At 36.3% G+C, this 25,792-nt stretch overlaps 1 long non-coding RNA gene across 1 annotated transcript in view; it reads right to left on the bottom strand.

The window, feature by feature from the left end:
• Positions 1-5,543: 5,543 nt before the first annotated feature.
• Positions 5,544-25,792, bottom strand: part of LOC134807190 (uncharacterized) — a 268,835-nt gene continuing 248,586 nt past the window's right edge. The window contains exon 3 of the long non-coding RNA XR_010146980.1: positions 5,544-5,799. This is a non-coding gene — a long non-coding RNA (uncharacterized LOC134807190). The remainder of the gene's footprint in view (positions 5,800-25,792) is intronic.

The following is a 25,792-nucleotide window of genomic DNA, read 5'->3' as shown; positions in this document are numbered from 1 at the left end:
ATTTTTTGTGGGAAGAATAAATAATATATAATATTATGTTGAAAAAACAAATTATATAAAATATTTAAAGAGGTTTATTCTGAGCCAGTATGAGTGACCATGGTCCAGAAAACAGTCTCAAAAAGTCCTGAGAAGGAGTGTCAGAGGTGGTCAGGTTACAGGCTGGTTTTATACATTTTAGGGAGAGAGGAACTGTAGTTAAAAGTCATAAATCAATACATGAAAGGTATACTTTGGCTCAGCCTAAAGAGGTGGGATGCCTTGAAGTGGTGGTTGCCGGGGCAGTGGCTGGCTTACAGGTTACAGGAGGATTCAAAGAATTTCTTTTTGGCAATTGGTTGAAAGAATTAAGCTTTGCTGAAAGACTTGAATTCAGTAGAAAAAAAATGCTTGAGTTAAGCATTAAGTGGGGGTTGAGAGACCAAGGTTCTTGTTATTTAAATGAAGCATCCAGGTAACAGCTTTCAGAGAGAATAGACATTTAAAGTCTCATATGTCTCTTTTGGGACCTTAAAAAACATCAAACTCAGTTAATCTAGCCTAGACCCAGGAAAGTCCTGACTGCATGCATTAATGGAGATTCTTTACAGATACAAATTTCCCCCATAAAAGATGGCTTTGCAGGGCCATTTAAAAATGTGTCAAAGAAGTATATTTTGGGGTAAAATATTTTGATTTCCTTGAGGGCATGCTATCTGTCATGTGATGCTATATCAGAATCAGGTTGGAATTTTGTATCTTCTTGCCACAGAGTCTGTTTTGTCAGTCTTATGATCCTTATTTTAATGTTAACTTTGGTCAGTTGTGCCTAAACTCCAAAAGGGAGCAGGTATAATAAGGTATATCTAGCCTCCCTCCCACTGTGACTGGGAATTCAGTTTTTCTGGTTTCTCTGAGGTCTCCTTGACCCAGAAGGTGTCCCTTCAGTCTGTTACAGGGGCTTAAGATTTTATTTTTGGTTTACAAGTATAAAAATTTCTTGATGACATAATATTTTATAACATGTATGAGTCATTATTTACCAAATTATTCTTGGAAAATACATATATGTGTGTGTGTGTGTGTGTGTGTGTGTGTGTACACACAAACAAAAAACAAACAAAAAATAATTATATTTATTATATCTAAACAAAAACTAATATCTGTCTCTAAATATAATTATTTTTTGTTTTACACAATTATGTGGTAGCTATCTCTGTGTGTTATTTTTCTTTTGTCTATTGTACTATTGTACTAGAGAAAATTACAAGGAGCAAAATTAATATTTCTAAAGTTATTAACATTTTCATGTCTCTTTCAATCCTTGCTGTTTTTGAAATGAGAATTCTTCTTCCCCAAGGTGGATCATAGATATTAGAACCAATTTCCCTCCAAAATCAGCCATAAGACATGAAAATATTATTGAAACTTTCCCTGACTTTCTATGTAAGAGTTGGCCTTACAGAAAGCCTCTGCCTATCTTGCTCGATGGTAGGTCATAAGACTCCCATCCTGGAAAAGGTCCTGCATCACACCCAGAAGGAGAAAATGCTGCACAGAGAGAGGCCAAGAAAAATCTAAACAGATTGGCCTTGCTGAGTTTCCCTTCGGTCTTTTACCAGTTTCATTTTTAGATAACTGTTCACTCTTCATTGAATCTAAGCATAAAAATAGTTTTCCCTTGAGCCTTGGGTCTTCATTCCCATTAAATGAGATAAGGAATAAGGAATCTTAGGCTGTCATGAGTAAATATAGGTGTGCTTTGTAATCTGATAAAACACCTTCATATTAGAAGACTTTGCCTTTAGCACAATTGGAAATGTGATTATCTCTAATTTTCTGAAACCAATGGCAGTTGCTATAGTTGACAATACAGCTCATCATGGCTAACCTGACTAATTCAAGCATTTCTTGTTCCTGACCAAAACACTCTTTTCTATTCTTTCCTCTTCTCACTACTCACTATTCCTGAGCAGTTGCTTCTACCCCAATGGCTTCAACTTGTATGTCAGTGACTATACAATCTATACTACTTTTTCATCCCTTATTCTTTTTTTACCTAATTATCACAGCTGAATTCACTTCTCCCGAACCAAACTTACTTTAGTTTTCCAGACAACTCATCCTGTCTTTTCCATCTTTGCGAAAGTTACCATCATTTAATTCATTTTTAAAATCCAGAAATCTAATATTTAATGTAGTTTTCATCTGGTACACATAGATAATCACAAAGACCTCTCTACTCTAACTACCAAATAGCCCTGAAATATGTTCTTACCTTGTCATCCTCACTGCCACAACCTCAAAATTTATTTTTCTCAACTTACATCCAGCAATAAAATACACAGCAGTCCCCATGTCTCTAGACATGGTAATTTAATGATGAGAGTATGAGCTTCAGATGGACGGATGAACCTGGATAGAAATCACAACTGTGATTGGGCATGGTGGCTCACACCTGTAATCCCAGCATTTTGGGAGGCTGAGGCAGAAGGATCGCTTGAACCCAGGAGTTCACAACCAGCCTAGGCAACATAGTGAGATTCCAGCTTTACAACATTTTTTTAAAAAAATTAGCTGGGCATGGTGGTGTGCACCTGTATAGCTACTCAAGAGGCTGAAGCGGGAGGATTGCTTGAACTCAGGAGATCGAGGTTGCAGCAAGTTATGAATGTACCACTTCACTCCAGCCTGAATGAGAGAGCAAGACCCTGTCTCAAAAAAAATCATAAACTGCTCTTTACCAGTTGGACGACCTTGTGCAAGTGACTTTACCCTTACAAGATTTTATTTTTCTGTAAAATGGAGATAAATATCTTTTTTTTTACAAAATTGTTCTAAATATTTAATGAGATTATTAAATAACACAGTTCCAAGAATATATTAAAGATTAATGACTACTAACCAACATGGAATCAATGTTTTCCTCAGTTTGACACATTTTAAACAGGCTTCTTCTACCTTTAGGCTCCTGATCCCCCTTTGCTTAGAGCATTTACTGTAGAAAACTTGCCAATTGTATACTCTTTTTCTGTTCCTTTGAAATGGCTGTAAATAGCCTCTTTCCAGTTCACAACCCAGAAAATGTCTGTCTCAAAGGGCTGGGAACCATCTCTTTGAAATGTAAACATGAAGAAGATAACACTTCTATCCTCCATTCTCTATAGGAGAGTAGTAGCCTAATTTCTGTGGGTATGCTGATTTGCTAACACAGATGGCCTAATCACAAGGAAAAGCATTTGCAAACTCAGGAACGACTCAATATGCTCAAAACATCCCATTGATTAATCTTCACCATAACTTCTTTTTCACTGGATCAACCAAGTGCTTCAAAACCTTCTCACCTTTTGCTTCTACTTAGTTGACCTTAGTCTCTCTCCCTATTGTAGTAGTCTCGAATAAATCCTTTCTTACCTGTTTAACTTTGTCTAGTACATTTGTTACTTTGAAAGTCACCATGATTATTTATATCTAGGAGCTAGAATCACCTCTCTAATTCATGTTCTTTACTTGTCACCATTAGCCTCAGTCTTTCAAAACTAGAAATATAGTATTTTTTATTTTCTATCACAAAACCCTTTAATAAGTATTCAGCACTTTCAAGACAAAATTCAAACTCTTTAACATGGTAAACAAGATTCTTCAACATACACACAGCAATTTTTAAAACAGAAGACTAGTTTTTAAATATAATGTTGCATTTTATTATGTAAGTTATATGTAGGTATCAGAATATATTATTGGGTTTCCATGCCTGAGTGCATGAACTTGTGATGAAAATGATGAGTAATATTAGCTTCTGGAGAATGGATGATATGAGGTAGAAAAAGAGACAGGGCTAAAACAGAGCCAGGAAAGAAACAAAACCTGTTAGGTTACTGATCTAGTAAAGAAAAGATTTGTTGCATCTAGAGCAATCTGATCACTGCAGCCCTATAGCTAACATTTCTCCATGGGATCTAATGGTTTATAGGATCAGCATGATCTCCGTAATTTCAAATGAGATAAATTCTTTGAGAAATCACTCATAAGTTTTAAAAATTCTCTCAAGTTTAGACATCACTTCAGGAGAAAAAGTACAAGGTTATCTGTCCCAATGTTTGGGGTACTTAAGCAAACTGAATGCTGATTCAAAACTAAATTTAGAAGTAAAGAAAAAAATAGTTAAAACCTCAGAGATTAAACTAGGAAAAATTCTCACATTTCTGAGGTTTTTTTTTTCCTAGGCATGATAGACAACATAAAGATAAAAAAATATTTTAACATATATAGGGAAAATATACAAAAATAAAAAATATTTTGCACATTATATGCATGAATATTTTGAAAATATATGTAAGTCCGGCCAGTTGTGGTGGCTCATGCCTATAATCCCAGTACTTTGGGAGACCAAGGCAGGAGGATTGCTTGAAGCCCAGGAATTCTAGATCAGCCTGGGCAACACAGTGAGACCTCATCTCTACAAAAAAATCAAAAAATTAGCCAGGCATGGTGGCACACACCTGTAGTCCCAGCTACTTGGGAGGCTAAAGCAGGAACCATTCTCACATTTCTGAGAGGATTGGTTATTATTATAACCGAGGTGGAAGGATGACTTGAGCCAGGGCAATCAGGGCTTCAATGAGCTGTGATCTCCCAGAGGAAGACCCTGTTTGAAAAAAAAAAAATGCATGTAAGTCATATGGCTGTTATCAGAGATGTGTCTCTGTTAAACCGCTCTGTGAGGTTAAGTGTGTCTTTGGCTAAGATTCTCTGCTTGACCAAACTTTAGTCAGTCTCCTGAATGTTTTCCTAGGCCCATCTGTGCACTTTCTTATAAAATCCAGCTTTAGCAAGAACTCTGCTAAGTCAGTTTATCAAGAATAACCCCCTTCCTTTGATGTGTGATCACCCTCGATATGTGATCAGCTTCCTCAACTTCCATTATCTCCCAGACGATATTTAGTTACCCTAGCCTGTCTTCAGAAAAAATCCTGATAAGTCAGTTTAGTCAGAATTCCTTCTTACCTTTAATTTTTTATTCACTGACCCCTACCCCTGACCTTTGTGGGCTATGAATTCACACTTGCCATGTTTTATTTGCAGTTGAGCTCAATCTCTCTTTCTCACTGCAAAATATCATTGAAGTGGTCCTTATACCTATCACAATGGTCCTGAATAAATTCTACCTTACCAGGCTTTAATGAGTATTATTGAATAATTTATTCTTTAGTATCTTCACAGAAGGAATGTGTGTGTTCCTGGCATTGTAGCTTTTGTCATGGAATATTTAAGAATATGGACACTATTGCTCAAATAATCCTTGATTTTCAATGACATGTGTGTTTTTATAGGGTAGAGCTTGAATCTTATTCATAGTTAAGAGTGCCTGGATGGGGACAGACTAGAAGAAAAGAAACTGGATCCCTTGGAAAAAGATTACGATAAAAAAAAAAAAAAAGATCTGAAAAAAAGGTGCGGACTGAACACCTGGGACTGCTGGCAGCCAGGAGTCATTGTTGCAAGATTAGATCCTATATCAGTTTGCTATGGCTCCTCTGACAAAGTACCACAGACCAGGTGGTGTGAGAAAACAGAAATTTAATCTTTCACACCTCTGGAGACTGTAAGTCTGAAATTTAGGTGTCAGCAAGGTTGGTTACTTTGGAGAGTTCTGAGGGAGAATCTATTCCAGGGCTGTCTTCTAGTTTCTGATGACAGCTGGCAATCCTTCGGGTCCTTGGCTTGTAGATCCATCACTCCAATTTCTATCTCCATCGTCACATGGCATCCTCCTTGTGTCTTCATGTGGCCATCTTCCTTCTGTGTCTCTCTTCTCTTCTAATAAGAAGACCAGTCATATTGATTAAGAACTGCCTATCCAACTCCAGTGTGAACTCATCTTAACTAATTACATCTGCAACCCTTTTCCAAATAATGTCATGTTCTAAGTTCTGGAGTATTAGGATTTCAACTTTTTTAAAGGAGAGAACACTATCACAATTAAACACACAAAATATTTCCTTCCCAAAGAGCAAATGTACTCTAGAGAAAGGACTACATTATAAAAGGAAAACTTTCCTTACAAGGCTAAGACCTTGAAAATTCAGCTGAAACAAAGAAAATAAAATCCTCTAAAGACATCGATCACTTGGCTGGGCATGCTGGTTACACCTGGAATCCCAACACTTTGGGAGGCCGAGTTAAGAGGATTGCTTGAGCCCAGGAGTTTGAGACCAGCCTGGGCAACATGTTGTCTTTACAATATCCAAAAATTAGACAGTGTGGTAGCACATGACTGTAGTCCCAGCTACTTGGGAAGCTGAGGTAGGAGGATTGCTTGAACCTAGGAGGCAGAGTTTGCAATGAGCTGAGATCACACCGTGATACTCCAGCCTGGGCAACAAAGCCAAACCCTGTCTCAAACCAAACCAAACAAACAAACAAAAAAAAACACTGATCAAAACAGTGGAAGTATTTTCCTATTGATTTTGGCTGGAGATTAGCACCAGAGTTGGTGGTCTTGAGAAAGTGCCATTGGTGGTACTAATGTTTACCCTGAAAATGAAAGGTGGGGTGCAGCTGTCCACGTGAACAAATTGTCTGGAAGAATGATAGCAATAAGTGGAGCACAAAGGCACCTGGAAGAAACAGTTGAGAAGAGGGTCACACTATAGCTTTTATTTACTGTCTTTAATGAAGATCCTATTTCTCTAACCATCCTATTTCTATTTCTGTTTAAAAAATTTATATTTTAGTCATCTTTTCTTAATCCACTCTATCTCTGATGGCTGTCTTTTGATCTTATCTTCTTATCTTTACATTTTTGACTATTCTTTCCCTAAAGGCATCCTAGGGTAAAGAACAAACATTAGCACAATCAATATTTGGTAAATGGATAATTTTATATATGTAAAATGTTTTGTTGTTGTTGTACTCATCAATCATTGTTGAAAGATTAAAAATAAACCTGGACGTTATCCGTCTGACACATGAATGAATTGTCCTTGCCTATATGGTTCACTTAAGTGATGGCCAAATTCCCTTTATATATCTAGAGAAGATTGATGAACTCGCCAATTAATGAACCCCTTTCTTCTGTATCTAAGCGTATTTTAAATGTTCATAATACACCTATCTATTTGAAGAAAGATTCTCTTTTACCTCTTGTGCTTAGTTCTTGGGCTTTCTAAATACATTTTAAACATATAAAAAGCTGAAACTCTAAGTTTGGAGCATCTAAATCTCACTCTGTCTCTACTACTTTGCTACATTTTAATGATGTGGTCTGTGTTTCCCAGCATTCAGTATGCCACCATCAGCTCTCACTGCTCTGGTTTATTTGTTTTTGGATTCCATGGTCTCTGTATGAATTTGTATAGAGAGTACTCAAGGATACTTGAGGAGAACAGCACTTTGTCCACCTCACAGAGGAACATCCTTGCAGGAGAGATACATACACCGTGTTTTCTGTTTAGAAGGATCTTGCATTTCTGATCATGGGGAAAAGAGTGCAGAAGGGACAAAATGTCTTAAAACATCTTGGCTTTTGTAGACCAGGCCATGCTCTTTCCTATGCCACACAAATTGAGTTTCTTAATAACAATTTATTGTCTTTCAGTTAGTGAAAATGTTACTCAGTTTCTAGCAATACACTGATAACTTCACATTTTTCTGGTTTTTTTTGTTGTTGTTGTTCACAGTTATTATACATAAAGTAGGGAAAGACTGCTTCAGAAATTACTATCCAGTTGCATGTTCCCCTTTATCATTTTGTTTTTCCCTGAGTAAACATACTTTAGTTCTCTGGAAGTATGAAGCAAATAAATAGTGTGTGTTTGTATATATGTGTGTGTGTATGTGTGTATGTGTGTACAGATACATGAAGCACTTGGTAAGAAGATAAAATTTCTCAAGAGAAATAATAAATTCAATTAAATCAACTTCAAAACAGTAGTCCCAAGAATATATTTAAATTAAGCATGTAGTAAATTATTTTTACACACATAAATTTAAAAAGAAACAAATCTAGGCTAAGTGTGGTGGCTCATGCCTGTAATCTCAGCACTTTGGGAGGCCAAGGTGGGAGGATCACTTGAGACCACAGGTGTTCAAGACCAGCCTGGCCAACACAGACCCCATCTCTACAAAAAATAATAATAAAAAAAGTAGCTGGGCATGTAGTCCCAACTACTCAGGAGGCTGAAGTGGGAGGATCATTTTAGCCTGGCAGGTTGATATTGCAGTGAGCAGTAATCACACCAGTGCACTTTAGCCTGGGCAATAGAGTAAGACCGTGTCTCAAAAACAAAAAGGAAAGGAAGGGAAGGGAAGGGAAGAAGGGAAGGGAGGGGAGGGGAGGGAAGGGAAAGGAAGGGCAAATCCAGTGAAAAATAAGATTTCCAAGGAGCAGAAGGAGGAGACTAAGAAGTCATGAGGAGCAGGCTTTTCACCAGAATAAGTCACTTTATTAGGGGAGGTCATGTTTTGGCAACACTCATAAAGTATTTTGACAAAACACAAAGTCAGTTTACACAGATACCATTATGGTGAGAGAAACAAAAGCTTTTTTTTGAATCTGAAAAAAATGACTTAGTAAATTTGTTTCTAGAGGCACTGGAATAGTCAAAATCCTAGCTAAAAAAACTCAGGATTTTGACATTTGGGTTTCTCCTCCATTGAAATCTCCCATTGTAAAATAAGAGAAAATTGATCTTACAGTAAAAGACATTTTCATATATTCACATATTGCTGTATATTTTTAAATGTGTAGAAATTTACATGAAGCATAATGAGGACTTTAGTGGAAACTGCAGCTGTACATGAAATGTAATGATAACATTAACATAAAAGTGGTATTATATTTACTAGAATTTGGGGTATTTATTGCTACACCAGATCTCTTCAAACATACTTGTAAGATTAATTTTTTTCTAATCAGAAATGACAAGATAAAGAATCCAATATATTTCCCATGTCAATGACCTGTCTGAAAACTAGAGGCAAATTTTGCCATAATGTATCCATTCTGTTTTTTTAACAACTACTTCTCTGATTCTTTTAATATATTTTATTCCTCCTACTTAGTATACATTGTTCATTTCCATGTGCATTTATTTTTACAAGAATATAACTATTTTTAAACATAGTGTCAAAAACCTCACAGTAGCTGCAATTTAACCACATACCTTCCAAACCTTTGTCAGGCCCCAAGAATTATTTTTAAATACTTATAGTCACTTAGGCCATTGGAGATCAGACGGTGAATTCAATCATATCATCTTAAAAAAATAAAACAGTGACCATGTGAAGCAAATATTATCTATGCCACTGTGTAAATAAAACAAATCATTTGATTAAGAAGGCACAGCTCATAATTAATAGCAACTATATGTTAAAGCTCATTTTCTGAATTCTAAAATAATAATTGTTAAACCAGACTATTGCCCTTCAAATTGCCTGCTTTTCTTCTTTATTTTATTTATTATCACTGACAGGGTGTGGGCTATGCTACCCGAAATAAGATAACTTGGAGGTCACTCCCTGACTTTTTCTACCTTTCTCTGTGAGGGCTGTCCTCTGTAAGTAGGTCAAAAGACCGTCATGGGACAGGTGTCCTGCTCCGTACACAGGGGGAAGGAATGTCACACAGTCACACAGAGAAGAATCTAACACATAAAGCTTGCTGCGTTCTCCCCTAGTTTATTATCATTAGGTCATATCCCTTCTGTATGTTCATGTTTCTTTACAACCATTTACTTCTTTCATCAGACTTCACATAAAAAAACACAATTTTCTCTGGGTCCTCATTTCTAAAGGCTCTCATGTTACGTCAAACTTTGGTTAATTAAATTTGCTATGTTATTCTCTTGTTATTTTTTTTTTTCATAGGAGTGTTGGCCATGAACTTTGTGATGGATGAGGAAAGATTTTACTTTATCTGTTCTACATTGCCTAGGATTTTGGTTAACCTTATAATCCTTTGGTAAGCTGAGGACAGCTAGCCCCTAGAAAAGTGGATTTAAAAAAATGACACCTTCAGCAGAGAGACAAGTCTAGACTAGATCTTGCAGGAGGTGCAGCTAACAGCAGCAAAAACTGTGGTTTGGAGCAGAATGGAAAAAAAATCACCAAAACAAAATCATGATAGTTAGAGGATTCCAACAACCATCAAAGGTAGGGAAAAATTGGAGATTACTCTTCCAGGTCGTAAAGATGAATACAAACTTTGTCAGGTATTTTCCGGAATTTTTAGGAAACAAATTTCAATTAAGTGGAGAGTGTTCAGCCACATCTTATTGCCCTTATGATGCTGGCCTCTCTCCTATACCCCATACCACAAGTTTTCTATTTTACAGCAATAGAGTAATTAAAGAATTGCCATTTGAACACAGGGAAGAGATGGGATCTTTATCAGTAGCTGACTTCTTTGTTTTATCTAAAACATTAATTCAGCATGCCAGTGATTGTTGGGAGTAAAAAATGTAAACATTCTGGAAGTGGAAAGTTTCAAGAAATCTCAAATGTAGTTCTCCCTGAAGTGAAACCAAAACAGTAATGTAAGGTAGACTATTGCGTTGTCAGTGACAATGGAACAGTCAGGAATACAATGACTCTGATCCTCAGTCTACTATTCCAGGGGTACAACTACATCAAAGAAGCTTTTCAAAGCAGCCCTGTAGCCCTAATTTGTCAAATGGAAAATCCTTTATAGGTGCCTTAGAGAGCAGCTGGGTATTTCAGTATGATAACACATTCTTTTGTATTATTTCAAGTAATAGTAAAAATAAACCAGCAAACAAATAAAACCCATGCTATTTCTACTTTCTCAGTCTTTGTACTAGATTCTAACAGTAAAACAATGAAAAGACAATGGGTCTTTTCAGGATGATACCATTCAAATCAACAATTTAATGTTTAATTTTAGATATGTATTTGTAGTAAACTACAATAAAAGCAACGGAATGATAAATATAATATTGGAATTAAGCTTGGAAGTCAGGTAGGTATATTCTTCAGTAAGGGGTGTGTGGAAGCTTTACTATATTGACAATGTTCTATCCCTTACATTAATGCTGACTTAGTGTTCACCTTCTTATACTGCATATCTTGTAGAACTATATACATTTACTTAGATGTAAGAAATATTTCAGAAACTTTAAGAATTATCCTGCAAAAACACATGATAGACAAACAGATCAATGGAACAGAACACAGTCCAGAAATAGAACTACATAAATATATTTTGTGGGCCGGGCACAGTGGCTCACGCCTGTAATCCCAGCACTTTGGGAGGTAGAGGTGGGTGGATCACCTGAGGTCAGGAGTTCGGGACCAGCCTGGCCAACATGGTGAAACTCTGTCTCTACTAAAAATACAAAAATATCAGTTGGGCATGGTGGCAAGTGCCTGTAATCCAAGCTACTTGGGAGGCTGAGGCAGGAGAATTGCTTGAACCTGGGAGATAGAGGTCGCAGTGAGCCGAGATCATGCCATTGCACTCCAGCCTGGATGACAGAGCGAGACTCTGTCAAAAAAAAAAATAAATAAATAAATAAATAAATAAATGAAAATAAATTTAAATAAATAAATAAATTTTGTGACTTTGTTCCTTGACAAAGACACAAAAACAATACAATGGAGAAAATATAGATCTTTTAACAGATAGTGCTAAAACACTTTGATATCCACATGGAAAAGAAACAAAACAAAAGAAAAACCAAAAGAATCTAGACACAGAAACTACATCCTTCACAAAATTTAGCTTAAAGTAGATCATAGACCTAAATGTAAAATACAAAACTCAAACTCCTAGAAGATAACATATAGAAGAAAATTCAGATGACTTTGGGTTTGAAGATGACTTTTAAAATACAAGACAAAAGGCATAATACATGAAAGAAACAAAAACACATTGGACTTCATTACAATTAAAAACTTCTGAGCCTGGGAGTGGTGGCTCACGACTATAATCCCAACACTTTGGAAGGCCAAGATAGGAGAATTGCTTGAGCCCCGTAGTTTGAGACCAGCCTGGACAATATGGTGGGATGCTGTCTCTACAAAAAAAAGTTAAATAATTAGGTGGTCTTGGTGGTTCTCACTTGCAGTCCTAGCTACTTGAGAGGCTGAGGCAGAAGGCTCACTTGAGCCTAGGAATTTGAGGCTGCAGTGAGCTGTGATTGCACCACTGCATTCCAGCCTGGGCAACAGAGTGAGACTCTCGTCTCAAAAAGACAAAAACAAAAAACAAAAAAAACTTGAGTGATATCGGCAAGATGGCAGACTAAGAAGTTATAGACCCTCTTTCTGCCTCAGAGACATTTAGTTAACAACAATATATAAACTAGAGCAGCTCTGTGAGAGTACCTTGGCCATTGTAAAACCAAGAATGGATCCCAGAGAAAGGGGTAAAAAATGTGTGGTGCTTGCCGCACTCATTCATACAACTCCTCTGATGTGATATAGTATAGAGCAACTGGGAGGAAGCCCTCCACACAGAGATCCTCTCTTGGAACGGAGATAAAGAAGTGGACTGTGGGTTCAATATTTTGGCTTGTCTGGGAGATACCCTAGGGACTGATTGCTGTCTTGCTTGACTTAAAGCACTAACAGATAAATGGCAAAGTTTGGAACCTGCTGAATAACAGGCAAGCACCATTGCATGTTAGATCTGCAGTTCTAAAGACCAATATCAATGACAGCAAGAGATTAGAAAAGGTTTGAGAGGTCCTAGAACCTCTAGCCTGGCTAACTGACGAAGACTTTTCTCTGCCTAAAGCCAGTTACACAAAGATTGTGAGAGGTGGTAGTTTTTGTTAAATGCCCAAATTCTGGCAAAAGTTACAAGGCATATTAAAAAACTAGAAAACATGGTCAAATCAAAGAAACCCAAAACTCCAGAAATTAAGACTAAATAAATGCAATCTGTGAGCTGTCTGAAAAAGAATCTAAAATAACTCTTATAAAGATATTCAGTGAACTAAAAGACATAATAAACTGAATGAAATCAGAAAAACATGCATGAACAAAAGGAGAATATCAACAAAGAGATAGAAAGCATAAAAAAGAATAAAATAGGAATTCCACATTTGAAAATATCGTAAGTACGCTGAAGAAATTATTAGCTGGTCTCAACAGCCGACTTAATAAGGCTGAAGAAAGAATAAGCAAAACTTGGTAATAACTTACTAAGGTAAAAAAAAAATGAGGAACAGCAAAGAGAATCCAAGGGACTTTCGGACATTCAAGAAGTCTAATATGCACATTATAAAAGTCCCAGAAGAAGAATAGAGAAAGAGGAGGGCAGCTTATTTAAGAAAATAATGGCCAAAAACTTCCCAGATTTGAGGAAAGAGGCTATATAGGTTCAAGAATCTCAAAGAACTCCAACTAGAAAAAGTCCACATTGCACTACACATAGACACATCATAATCAAACTGTCTAAAGTCAAAGACAGAGAGAATCTTGACAGCAGCAGGAGAAAAGCAATTCATTATCTACAAGGGGGCTTCCATAAATATCAGCACATTTCTCAGCAGAAGCTATATGGACCATAAGGGAGTGGGATAACATATTCAGCATGTTGAAATACTGTATGCAGCAAAACTGTTTTTTGAAAATGAAAAAGAAATAAAGACTCTCCTAGATGAACCAAAATTGCAGAATTACATTACAAGTAGACCTCTTTAAAGGAAATGCTAAAAGGCATCCTTTAAGTTGAAATGAAACGGTGTCAGACAGCAATACAAAGCTACACAAAAAATATAACAAACATATTTGTTACACATAAAGGTAAATATGAGGACAAAAATGGTAGCTTGTGCTATTGTAATTATGGTGCAAATAGCCAGAACAGTTTTGTAAAAAAAGATCAAAGTTGGAGGAGTCACACTTCCTTTTTAAAAATGTACCACAAAGCCACATAATTAAGACAGCATGGTACTGACATAAAGAAAGAAAAATAAACCAAGGAAAGAAAATGGAAAGCCTAGGAATAAATATGTATATGGTTAATATGGTTTGGATCTGTGTTGCCGCCCAAATCTCACATCAAATTGTAATCTCCAATGTTGTAGGTGGGGTCTGGTAGGTGGTGATTGGATCGTGGGGGTGGATTTCCCCATTGGTTCTGGTCCCCTCATAGTGATTGAGTTCTCCTGTGATCTGGTTGTTTAAAAGTGTGTAGCACCTCCCCACTTTTTTTTTCCTGCTCCTGCCATGTAAGACATGCCTGCTTTCCTTTCACTTTCTGCCATGATTGAAAGTTTCCTTGAGGACTCCTCAGAAACCTAACAGATGCCAGCATCATGCTTCCTGTACAGCCTGTGGAACTGTGAGCCAACTAAACCTCCTTTTTAATGAATTACCCAGCCTCAGATATTTCTTCATTAAACCTCCTTTCTTATGAATTACCCAGTCTCAGGTATTTCTTTATAGCAGTGTGAGAATGGACTAATACAATGGTCAAATGATGTTTGACAAGTGAGTCAAAACTACTCAATGATAAAAAGACAATGTCTTTAATAAATGGTGTTGGGAAAATAGGATGTCAACATGCAAAAGCATGAAGTTAGACCCTTATATAACACCATATGCAAAACTAATTCAAAATGAATTAAAGTCTTTCACGTAAGGCATAAAATGAGAGAATTCCTGGCAGACAACATAGCAGAAAAACTTCACAACATTAAATTTGGCATAAATTCTTGAATATAATACCAAAAGCACAGTCAAGAAAAGTGAAAATAGACAAATGGGATTACATAAAACTTAAATAAAAACGGTTTGTGCTCAAAGGACTCAAAAGACTGAAGAGACAACCTGTGGAATGAAAGAAAAATTTACAAATAATGTATTTGATAGGAGAGTGAGTAACATCCAGAATATTTAAAGACTCTCACAACTCAACAACAAAACATCAAATAACACAACTTAAAAATGGGCAAATGACTTGAATAGACATTTCTCCAAGATGATATATTAGTGGCCAAGAAACATATGAAAAGATGTTCAACATCACTAATTATCCAAGAAAAGCAAGTCACAACCAAAATGAGAAAGTCATCTCACAACCATTATAATAGCTACTACTAACGAAAACAATAAAAAACTTAAAAGCAAAAAACTAGTAAAACCAATAAAACAAAACAAAATCAACACACACACACACACACAGAAAACAAGTGTTGGTAAGGATATGAAGAAATTGGGACCCTGTACACCACTGATGGAATTGTAAAATGATTCAACTTGTATGAAAAATGGTATGGAATTTCCTTAAAAAATTAAAAATAAATAAGCATGTGATCCAGCACTCTTACTTCTAAGTATATATACAAAAGAATGGAAAACGTGGTCTCATAGAGATATCTGCACATTCTTTTTTACAGCAGCACTATTCATTATAGCCAAGAGATGGAAGCAACCCAAATGTTTATTGATGAATGACTAGATTAACAAAATGTGGTCTATGCATACAATGGAATATTGTTCAGCCTTTAAAATAAAGGAAATTCTGTCATATGCTAAAACATAGGCAAACCTTGAGAAGATTATGCTAAGTAACATAAGCCAATCCACAAAGAAATATACTGAATAATTCCACTAATATGAGGCATACAAAGTAGTCATATTCTTAGAAAGCAAAATGTTGATTAGCAAGAAATGAAGGAGAGGGAAAGGAAAGTTGTTGTTTAATGGGTACAGAGGTTCATAATGCAAGATAAACAGTTCTAAAAATCTGTTTCACAACAATGTGAATATACTTAACACTCCTGACCTATATACTTAAGAATGGTTAAGATGGTAAATTTTATGTTACATGTTTTCTTTTTTACCATAATAAAAAAAATCTAAAACTACTGCTCTGTGAAACATACTGTTAAGAGAATGAGAACACAATCAAGAGACTGGGAGAAAATATTTCCAAACTGCATATCTGATAAAGAACTGCTATCCAAAATACATAAACAACTCTTAAAACTCAATAATTAAAAAAAACTGATTAAATCCTGGGCAAAAAATGAAAAGATACTTCACCAAAGAAGATACACAGATGATAAATAAGTGTATGAAAATCTACTTAACATATCATTAGGAAACTGAAAATTAAAACAGCAATGAGATACCACTACACACCAATTAGAATGGTGATAATTCAAACACTGACAATACCAAATGCTGGTGTGGATGTGGAGTATGTGGAGTAACAGAAACTCCCATTCATTACTGGTGAAATTAAAAATACTACAACTACTTTGAAAGACAGTTTGGCAGTTTTTTTTTTTTTTTTTACAAAGCTAAACACATACTCTTAATATATAATTCAGCAATTATGCTCCCTGACATTTACTGAAGTGAGTTGAAAACTTATGTCAACACATAAACCTGCACATGGATGTTTATAGCAGCTTTATTCATAATTGCCACAAGTTGGAAACAACCAGCATGCCCAACTGGTGAATGAATAAACAAACTGTGATACATCCCTGCAATGTAATACTATTGAGCACTAACAATAAGTGAGCTAGCCCACCATTAAAAGACATAGAGGAACCTTAAGTTCATATTATGTTAAAGAAGCCAGTCTGAAAAGGCCACATGCTGTATGATTCCAGCTACAGGCATATTTTGAAGATATTGTGGGTTCAGTTCTATCTCAATAAAGGGAGTCATAAGTTTTTAGTTTTACAGTGGATATAAAAGTTATGTTTATACTATACTGTAGTCTGTTAGTGTGCAATAGAATTATGTCTAAAAATATATATACATACCTTATTGAAAATATTTTAGTGAACAATCATTTAAGCTATCAGCAAACAGCAATTTTTTTGGTGCTGGAAAGTCTTATCTTGATAAGAAAACGAAAACATAAACAAGAAACTGAGAGAAAATATTTGACACATATTGATGGCTGTTGACTGATCAGGATGGTGGTAGCTAAAGCAACAGGGGGCTGTGTCAATTTCTTAAAATGAGACAACAGTGAAGTTTGCTGCATTGATTGACACTTTCTTTTACAGAAGACTTCTCTGTAGCATGCGATGCTGTTTGAGTAGAACTTCTTTCAAACTTTATGAGAGTTAGCCTGCTCTTTGAAGCTTTGAAGCCAGTTATTGACTTCTCTCTAGCTATGAAATCCTTGATAATTGAATTCAATTCTCTCAAACTCTCCCTCTGCTTTATCAACTAAGTCTATATAATTTTCTAAATCCTTTGTTGTAATTCCAATGATGTTCACAGCATCTTCATCAGCAGCAGATTCCATTTCAAGAAGCCATTTTCTTTGCTTATCAATGAGAAGCAACTTCTCATCCCTTCAAGTTTTATCAAGAGGTTGCAGCAATTCAGTCACATCTTCAGGCTCCACTTCCAATTCTAGTTCTTTTGCTATTTCTATCAAATCTGCAGTTACTTTCTCCACTGAATTCTTCAACTCCTCAAACTCCTCCATGAGTGTTGCAATCTACTTCTTCCAAACTCCTGTTAATGTTGCTATTTTGACCTACTTCTGTTAATCACAAATGTTCTAAATGGCATTTAGAATGGTGAATCCTTTCCAGAAAGTTTTCAATTTACTTTTCTCAGATCCATCAGAGGAATCTCTATGACAGCTAGAGCCTTACAAAATGTATTTCTTAAGTAATAAGACTTGAAAGTCAAAATTACTCCTTGATCTATGGGCAGCAAAATAGAGGTTGTATTAGCAGGCATGAAAACAACATTAATCTCCTTGTTCATCTCCATCAGAGCTCTAGGGTGACTAGGTTCATTGTTAGTGAGCAGTACTACTTTGAAAGGAATCTTTTTTTCTGAGCAGCAGGTCTTAACACTGGTCTTAACATATTCAGTAAATAATGCTATAAACACATGTGCATAGTTTTTAAGGTCCCTAGGAGTTTTGGAAAGGTCAATGAGTATTGACTTCATCCTAAAGTCACCAGCTACGTTAGCCCCTAACAAGAGAGTCAGCCTGACCTTTGAAGCTTTGAAGCCAAGTATTGACTTCCCTCTAGCCATGAAATCCTTGATGACATCTTCTTCCCATAGAAGGCTGGTAGGTCTACATTAAAAATTTGTTGTTTAGGGTAGCCACCTTTATCATTTATCTTAGCTAGACCTTTTGGATAATTTGTTGCAGCTTCTACATCTGCACTTGCTGCATCACTTTGCACTTTCATGTTATAGAGATGACTTCTCTTCTCAAACCTCATGAATCAACGTCTGCTAGCTTCCAACTTTTCTTCTGCAGGTTCCTCACCTCTCTCAGCCTTCACAGAATTGAAGGGAGTTAGGGCCTTGATCCACATTAGACTTTAGCTTAAAGTAATATTGTGGCTGGTTTTATCTTCTATTCAGACCACTCAAAGTTTCTCCACATTAGCAATAAGACTGTTCTGTTTTCTTATCACTCAGTGTTCACTGGAGTAGCAATTTTAATTTTTTTCAAGAACTTTTTCTTTTCTTCACAATACAACATGGTTATTTGATATAAAAGGCCTAGCTTTTGGCTCATATCAAGTTTCAACATTTTTTTCTAAGCTTAACAATTTCTAGATTTTGATTTAAAGTGAAAAAGATATATGACTCTTTCACTTGAATACTCAGAGACCTATAAGGTTATTAATTAAATGAATTTCAATATTGTGTCTCAGAGAATAGGCAGGATCCAGGAGAGGGAGAGAGATGGAGGAGTGGCCAGTTGGCAGAGCAGTCAGAACACAAATAATACATATAGAATAAGTTTGCTATCTTGTATGGGCACAATTCATGGTGCTCCAAAACAATCACAATACTAACATCAAAGATCAAAGATCATAAATTACCATAACAGATATAATAATATGAAAATGTCTGAAATATTGTGAGAATTACCAGAAGTGATACGGGAACATTAAATGAGCCATAATGTTGGGAAAACAGTGCTGACAGAGTTGCTTAGTGCAGGGTTGCCACAAACCTCGAATTTATGAAAAGTGCAGTCCGTGAAGTGCAATAACGTAAATGCAATAAAACTAGTTGTGTCGATACATGACATTTTGTGAAAGACAAAACTATGAAGACAGTAAAAAGATCAGTTGTTGCCAGGGGTCTGGGGGAAAGAAGAATGAATAGGCAGAGTATAGCGAAATTTTAGGGCAGTGAAATTATTCTTTATAATTTATTTATTTATTTATTTTGAGATGGAGTTTGTTCTTGCTGCCCAGGCTGGAGTGCAATGGTGCAATCTCTGCTCACTGCAATCACTGCCTCCTGGGTTCAAGAGATTCTCCTGCTTCAGCCTCCCATGTAGCTGGGATTACAGGCATGCACTACCACGCCCAGCTAAATTTGTGTATTTAGTAGAGATGGGATTTCCCATGTTGGTCAGGCTGGTCTAGAACTCCTGACCTCAGGTGATCCACCCACCTTGGCCTCCCAAAGTGCTGGGATTACAGGCATGAGCCACCACACCCAGCCTATTCTTTATCATATTATAATGTTAAATATAATTTATTATACATTTGTTGAAACCCATAGAATGTACAACACCAAGAGTAAGTCCTAATGTAAACAATCAACTTGGGATGATAATGATGTGTCAATGAAGGTTCATCAATTGTAACAAATGTACCACTCTTTGCTGGGGCAGGGTGGTGTTGGGGGGAGGTGCAGCAGTGTGTTGATTATGGGAAGGCTGTCTGTGTATGTAGGCTGGGGGCATGTGGAAACTGCCTATACTTTCCACTCAATTTTGTTGTGAACCTAATAGCACCTTACAAAATAAAGCCTAATTTAGAAAATGTTAAGACATAAATGTTTTTTATAAAATATTGTATAATATATTTAGAAATAAAGGCACAGAAACCATCAATTATGTTAACATATATTTTAGTGCTGCTGTTGATAAAAGTAATTGGGTTTAATGTGTTCAAGAGATGATTTCACTCTGATTCTGACATTTTGCATTTTTAAAAGGAATAGAGGAGAAAGCATGCAATAGAGAATAGCATAAGGAAGACAAAGGAAGAACATGCATTTCATACGTTTAGGGTAGCTATTTGTTAGGAATATAAAAGCAAGCTGTAAGTCTAAGAGCCTGAAAAAAAAAAAAAAACCTGGGGAAATAGGAGAGTAAGGAGACAAGTGAATGAATTTGAAAAATGGCCATCACTATTCAACACAAGATGTTGGGCAATTCATTGTATGACTCTGAAACTATCTGTAAAATCAAAGGGCAAGGGAAGAGATGGGAAGATTAGATGATTCGTTCAGTCTTAAAACTGAGTTTACGGCCGGGCGCGGTGGCTCACGCCTGTAATCCCAGCACTTTGGGAGGCCGAGGCGGGCGGATCACGAAGTCAGGAGATCGAGACCATCCTGGCTAACACGGTGAAACCCCGTCTCTACTAAAAATACAAAAAATTAGCCGGGCGTGGTAGCGGGCGCCTGTAGTCCCAGCTACTCGGGAGGCTGAGGCAGGAGAATGGCGTGAACCCGGGAGGCGGAGCTTGCAGTGAGCCGAGATCGCGCCACTGCACTCCAGCCTGGGCGACAGAGTGAGACTCCGTCTCAAAAAAAAAAAAAAAAAAAAAAAAAAAAAAAAAAAAAAAAAACTGAGTTTACTCAAACTCTGTCCTCATGATACACAGGGAGAAAAAAATTCATTAAATAAGTTCATGCCACTTTTTTTATTCACCAGCCAAATCTGGGTGACAAGTGGATGCTTCCCAAATAATGTAAATTAATGATCTGTGCTTCTGCCTCAGCCACTTCTCAGAGAGGCATCATAGTTTACTTTAACAGTTGGTTTGGGTAACAACAGTTTACTGTCAGAGTTATTACTGCGTAACTCTAAGGGTGATCATGCAGAGTTTAATTTTTCAGTAGTTTTTGGCATTAATATTTTATTATAAGGTTCTGAGAGGTAGGTTAGCATGGCAGACCCTTACTGAGTAATTAATGACCTGCTGGCTCCTGCAGGAGGTGAGCCATATGGTGAGGGAAAAGACCCATGGAGGAGTGAAGAGGTGAGGAGTTTAAATAAGAGGAGAGTCTATCTTCATATGAAAACACAGACATGCAGAGCTTATCAGCTTTAAGGGATGGAGGAACAGGAATAAATAGAAAGTCATAAATGTGCCATGCAAAACGGTCATTGGGATAATTTTGTTGTAAGGAAAGTAGCATAAGACATGAGTAGTAGATACACTTGTCTGCTGTTCTTAAAAATACAATAAAAATGACGCTAATTTTCTTGAGACTTGCTGTATGTTAGACACTAGAATAAATACTTTTCTTATACTTTATCCTATTTTACTCTTATAACAATCCTTTGAAATATATGCTACTATAGTTCACCATTTTAAAGATGATAAAATATGGTTGAGCAAGTATTAATAATTTACCTAAAATCACACAACTTGTAAATAGGAGAAAAAGATTTGCACACAGGTGGTCTCTCAAAAATTATCCTCCCTATGTTACCCAATTTTGTGGATGCGTTCTCTCTTAGCTAGCTGTTTCGGTATTTAAGTCTAAAATCAGCCAGAGCAACAGCTGACTATGCAAGGAAGAGATCAGAAGCCAGGCTGTTTTCCCCCCGTGTTTAACACTTGCTCATTTATATCTTCTGGAACTAATGAGATGGAAGGATGTGAAATATGTCAGAGAGCCAACATTTAAATTAATTCCAAGACTACACTGCAAGCTTGGCCAAATATTTACTGAGTATTCTATTGTTCATTTCGGGTTTGTGGTTAGGCCCCTGACCAATCCTCCTCGCTGAAGAACTGTATGGTGAGTGCCGCATGATAGCATAACACCAATACAGCACCTGCACCACAGAAATGGCTCAAATTAGAGCAATATGGGTAACCATTAACAAATTCCCACCAAAATTAAAGCCTAAAACTAAAGTCTATTCCTTACCCATAAAATTAAACAATTCAAAAGCTCCAGAAACCTCCTTTACAATTTTTTTTCTCAACCGTTTCTCAGCTAGAAGGATTACTGAGATGTCTGGTGGAAGCTAGTCCCCGTCAGCAGATTCGGTCTGGAAGTGTCATTCTTTGCATCTATGGTAGCTATTATAAAGCTTCCAACGTTAGAATAATCAAACCCTAAACTACTCATGTGTCCCAATTTCAAATTTTTAAAAATTAGTACTCCGAATAATAACATAAATGCATTGGGGTCATACCTACAAAATTTAAGAAGGTAAATAATTTCTTAGCCTATAAGCAGTTCATCCCTAGCAAGATGATGTTATTAGAACTTACTACATTTTGTAATCTAAACATGCACTACTATTTCCAGGCAAAACATTACCTGAGTGAAAGAATTTAGAGAGAAAGAATGAAGAACATTTTTCTTGATTTCCATATCATTAGGATGTCTAGTCTATTAGTACTTGTTTTTCAAAGTTGTAACATGTACTTAAACTCGATTGGAAGAAAACGCCCGTCCAAAGGCAGTTGTGATACTGTGTGGTCTTCATAAAGCCTTGAAGACCCCAGAGCTTTCTTCACTCTGTGAATATGCTCCTACCTCTTTTAAAATTTGCTTGGTAGTTAATGGCCCAGTGAGAAGCAAGGATGTCGATTTTATATTCACTCATAAAACCTTTTTTGTTTTTAAAAAGTTGACTAATCTTCATACTTGATTTGAATGTTGCTACTTTTCTCTTAACGTCATTTATCTGTTCTAGGATCCTCTTCAGGATACAATGCTACCTTTAATTGTCATGTATCCTTAGGGTCCATTGCACTGTGAAAGTTTCTCAGCCTTGTTTTTGTCAACCTTGACAGGCCAGGTGTTTTGTAGAATGTGTCTTAATTTTGGTGTGTCTGATGTTCTTCCCGTGGTCAGACTGGGATTTTTGCTTTCGGGGAGGACCACAGCTGTGAAGTGTCATTCTGAATGCAACATATCAAGGGCAAATGCTATCAACTTGACTTATCACTGATCATGTTAAACTTGATCACCTGGCTAAGATAGTGTTTGCCAAGATTCACTTTTCTATTGTTACATTTTCATATACCTCCTTTGTATACTGTACCTTCAGGAATCAAGCCAAACCATGCAGTCCATATTTAACAGATAGTTATACTCCATTTCTTTGAAGGGGGAATATTTGTATACATTATTTGGAATACTTCTGTATGGGAGAACTGTCTCTTCTTCCTATTTATTTAATCATTTATTTATATCAGTATGGAATCATGGACATTTATCTTATGCAGGTTATAATCCAAAACTATTTTATTTATCTTGCTGCTCAAATCTGTCCACCTTGTCCAATGGAAGATCTTCCAATTGGATCCTATGTCCCTTTGACATAATGTCATCGTTTCATTTTTGAGTACTTCCTTACTTTCTAGCACTACAAGATGTTTCAGATTTCTAATGTACAGTTTTTGCCTCAGCCCTATAATCTGCCATTTCTCTAAAGAACCATGATGCCTTGTTTTTTTGTTTTTTTGTTTTTTTTTTTTTTTTGAGACGGAGTCTCATTCTGTCGCTAGGCTGGAGTGCAGTGGCGAGATCTTGGCTCACTGCAACCTCCACCTCCTGGGTTCAAGTGATTCTCCTGCCTCAGCCTCCTGAGTAGCTGGGACTACAGGTACGTGCCACCACGCCCAGCTAATTTTTGTATTTTCAGTAGAGACAGGGTTTCACCATGTTGGCCAGGATGTTCTCCATCTCTTGACCTCGTGATCTGCCCACCTCGGCCTCCCAAAGTGGATTCCTTGTTTTAAAGAATGGTATTATAAACCACGGTTCAGGTGCTGAATGTGCTTTTACTTACCCCTTACAGTGGTATAATTGCTTCCACACCCTCTCAGTGAACAGACATAGGTAACATATGTAAGTAAGTACCTTAGCCAGTGTATACACAGACAGACAGATAAATAGATTCACAGATACACAGATGTAGATATATACTCTGATTATAGTGTGTTTCATTGTACCTTTCTCCCCTAGCCTATCTATAATCTCCCACTCCAACAGTGAGAAACCTGGTTCTCACTATTCTTCATCCATCTACTTATTTGTTCAGTGCCAGGATTGATGGGCAGCAGTTTGGGAATTGTTAACCCCTGTGCCTATTAGAAACAATATTACCAATTAGAGTGCAGTACTTATACACAATTAATATTTTCCTTAGTCTTATGATTTCAAGTTATTTCCAAAATTACTTAGGTCAACGCCTCATTTTTTTTTCCACCACCTCCACTGAGGGGATGGCATACATTTGTATCACAGTTCCATTTTTGGGGACATGATCTACATTACATCCTGAAATTCCTCAAACCTCATGTTTGATATTTCCATTAAAAGTTTAAATACATCAAGTATCACTCTTTATGTTGTAAACTTCTGTAGATTCTTTAAAATAGATGCTGTTATGTATCTATCACCACAGTACTTGGTTTCCATAAGGTTAGGATCTCTAGTCAATTAGTACCTGTTTTTCAAAGCGCATAACATGTACTTAGATTCAGTTGGAAAAAAATCCCATCCAAAGGGTAATTGTAATTCTCTGTGATCTTCATAAAGCCTTGAAGAATGCCAGGGTTCATTTCATGGCCCTAAAAAAATCTCCTGTGTTTAATCCAGTGAACACTTCCCTCTCCCTAAACCTCTGACAACCACTATGTTTTGTATCTCCATAGTTTTATCTTTCCCAGAATGTCATATAGATGGAAGCATACAGCACGTTACCTTATACTGATTTCTTTGACTTTACATGCATTTAAGATTTATCCGTGTCATTGTGTGGCTTGATGGCTCTCCATCACTGAAGAGTTTTCAAAGTAAGGATTATCATGGTATGGTAATCTATTCACCTCTTAAAGTACATCTTGGTTGTTTCCAAGTTTTGACAATTATGCAAAAAACGGCTACAACTATTCATATGTAGTTTTTTGTGAGTTTTCAAACCAGTTAGGTAAATATCCAGAAGCATAATTGATGGACTATATGTTAAGATTATGTTTTGTTTTGCCAGATTGTTTTCAAAGTAGCTGTACCATTTTGCACTTCCATATGCAATGCATGAGTGTTCTGTTGCTCCACATTCTCACCTACACTTGCTTTTGTCATATTTTTGGATTTTAGACATGCTAATAGGTTTGTAGTGGTTTTAAATTTGCATTTCCCTGATGACAAATAATGCTGAACACTTTTCATATGCTTATTTACTGTCTGTATATCTCATTTAGTAAAATGTATGTACAGATTTTTGCCCATTTTTGATTTGTTGTTGTTGTTGTTATTGGGTCTTAAATGTTCTATATATATTTCGGATGATAGTTCTTTATCAAGTATATGATTTGCAGATGTTTTTCTCCCAGTCTGTTAATTCTCTTAACAATATATTTCACAGAAATATTTAATTTTAATAATGTTCAACTTATTTCTTCTTTTATGAATTGACCTTTTGGTAAGGTAGCTAAGAACTCATAACCAAACTCAGTATCACACAGATTTTTATGTATGTTTTCTTTAAAAAGTTTTATCATATTTCATTTTACATTTAGGTCTATGATCTATTTTGAGTTAATGTTTTATAAGTTGTGAGACCAGGATAGAGGGCTTTTAAAAAATATGTACCTCTGATTTTTCCAGAACTACTTGTTGAAAATGTTGTCATATCTTATTTCAATTGCCATTTCACCTTTATACAAAACCATTTGACTATATTGTATAGGTCTATTTCTAGGCTCTCTGTTCTGTTCCATTGATATATGTTTGTTTCTCACCCCAATATGCTATCTTGATTACTGCAGCTGCACAAGTATTAAATCTGAGTAATGTGAATCTTATAAATGTATTATTAGTTTTCAGA

This window comes from Pan troglodytes, chromosome 8 (assembly GCF_028858775.2).
Source record: "Pan troglodytes isolate AG18354 chromosome 8, NHGRI_mPanTro3-v2.0_pri, whole genome shotgun sequence".
Taxonomy (NCBI): domain Eukaryota; kingdom Metazoa; phylum Chordata; class Mammalia; order Primates; family Hominidae; genus Pan; species Pan troglodytes.
This window is presented reverse-complemented; position numbering and strand designations above follow the sequence as displayed.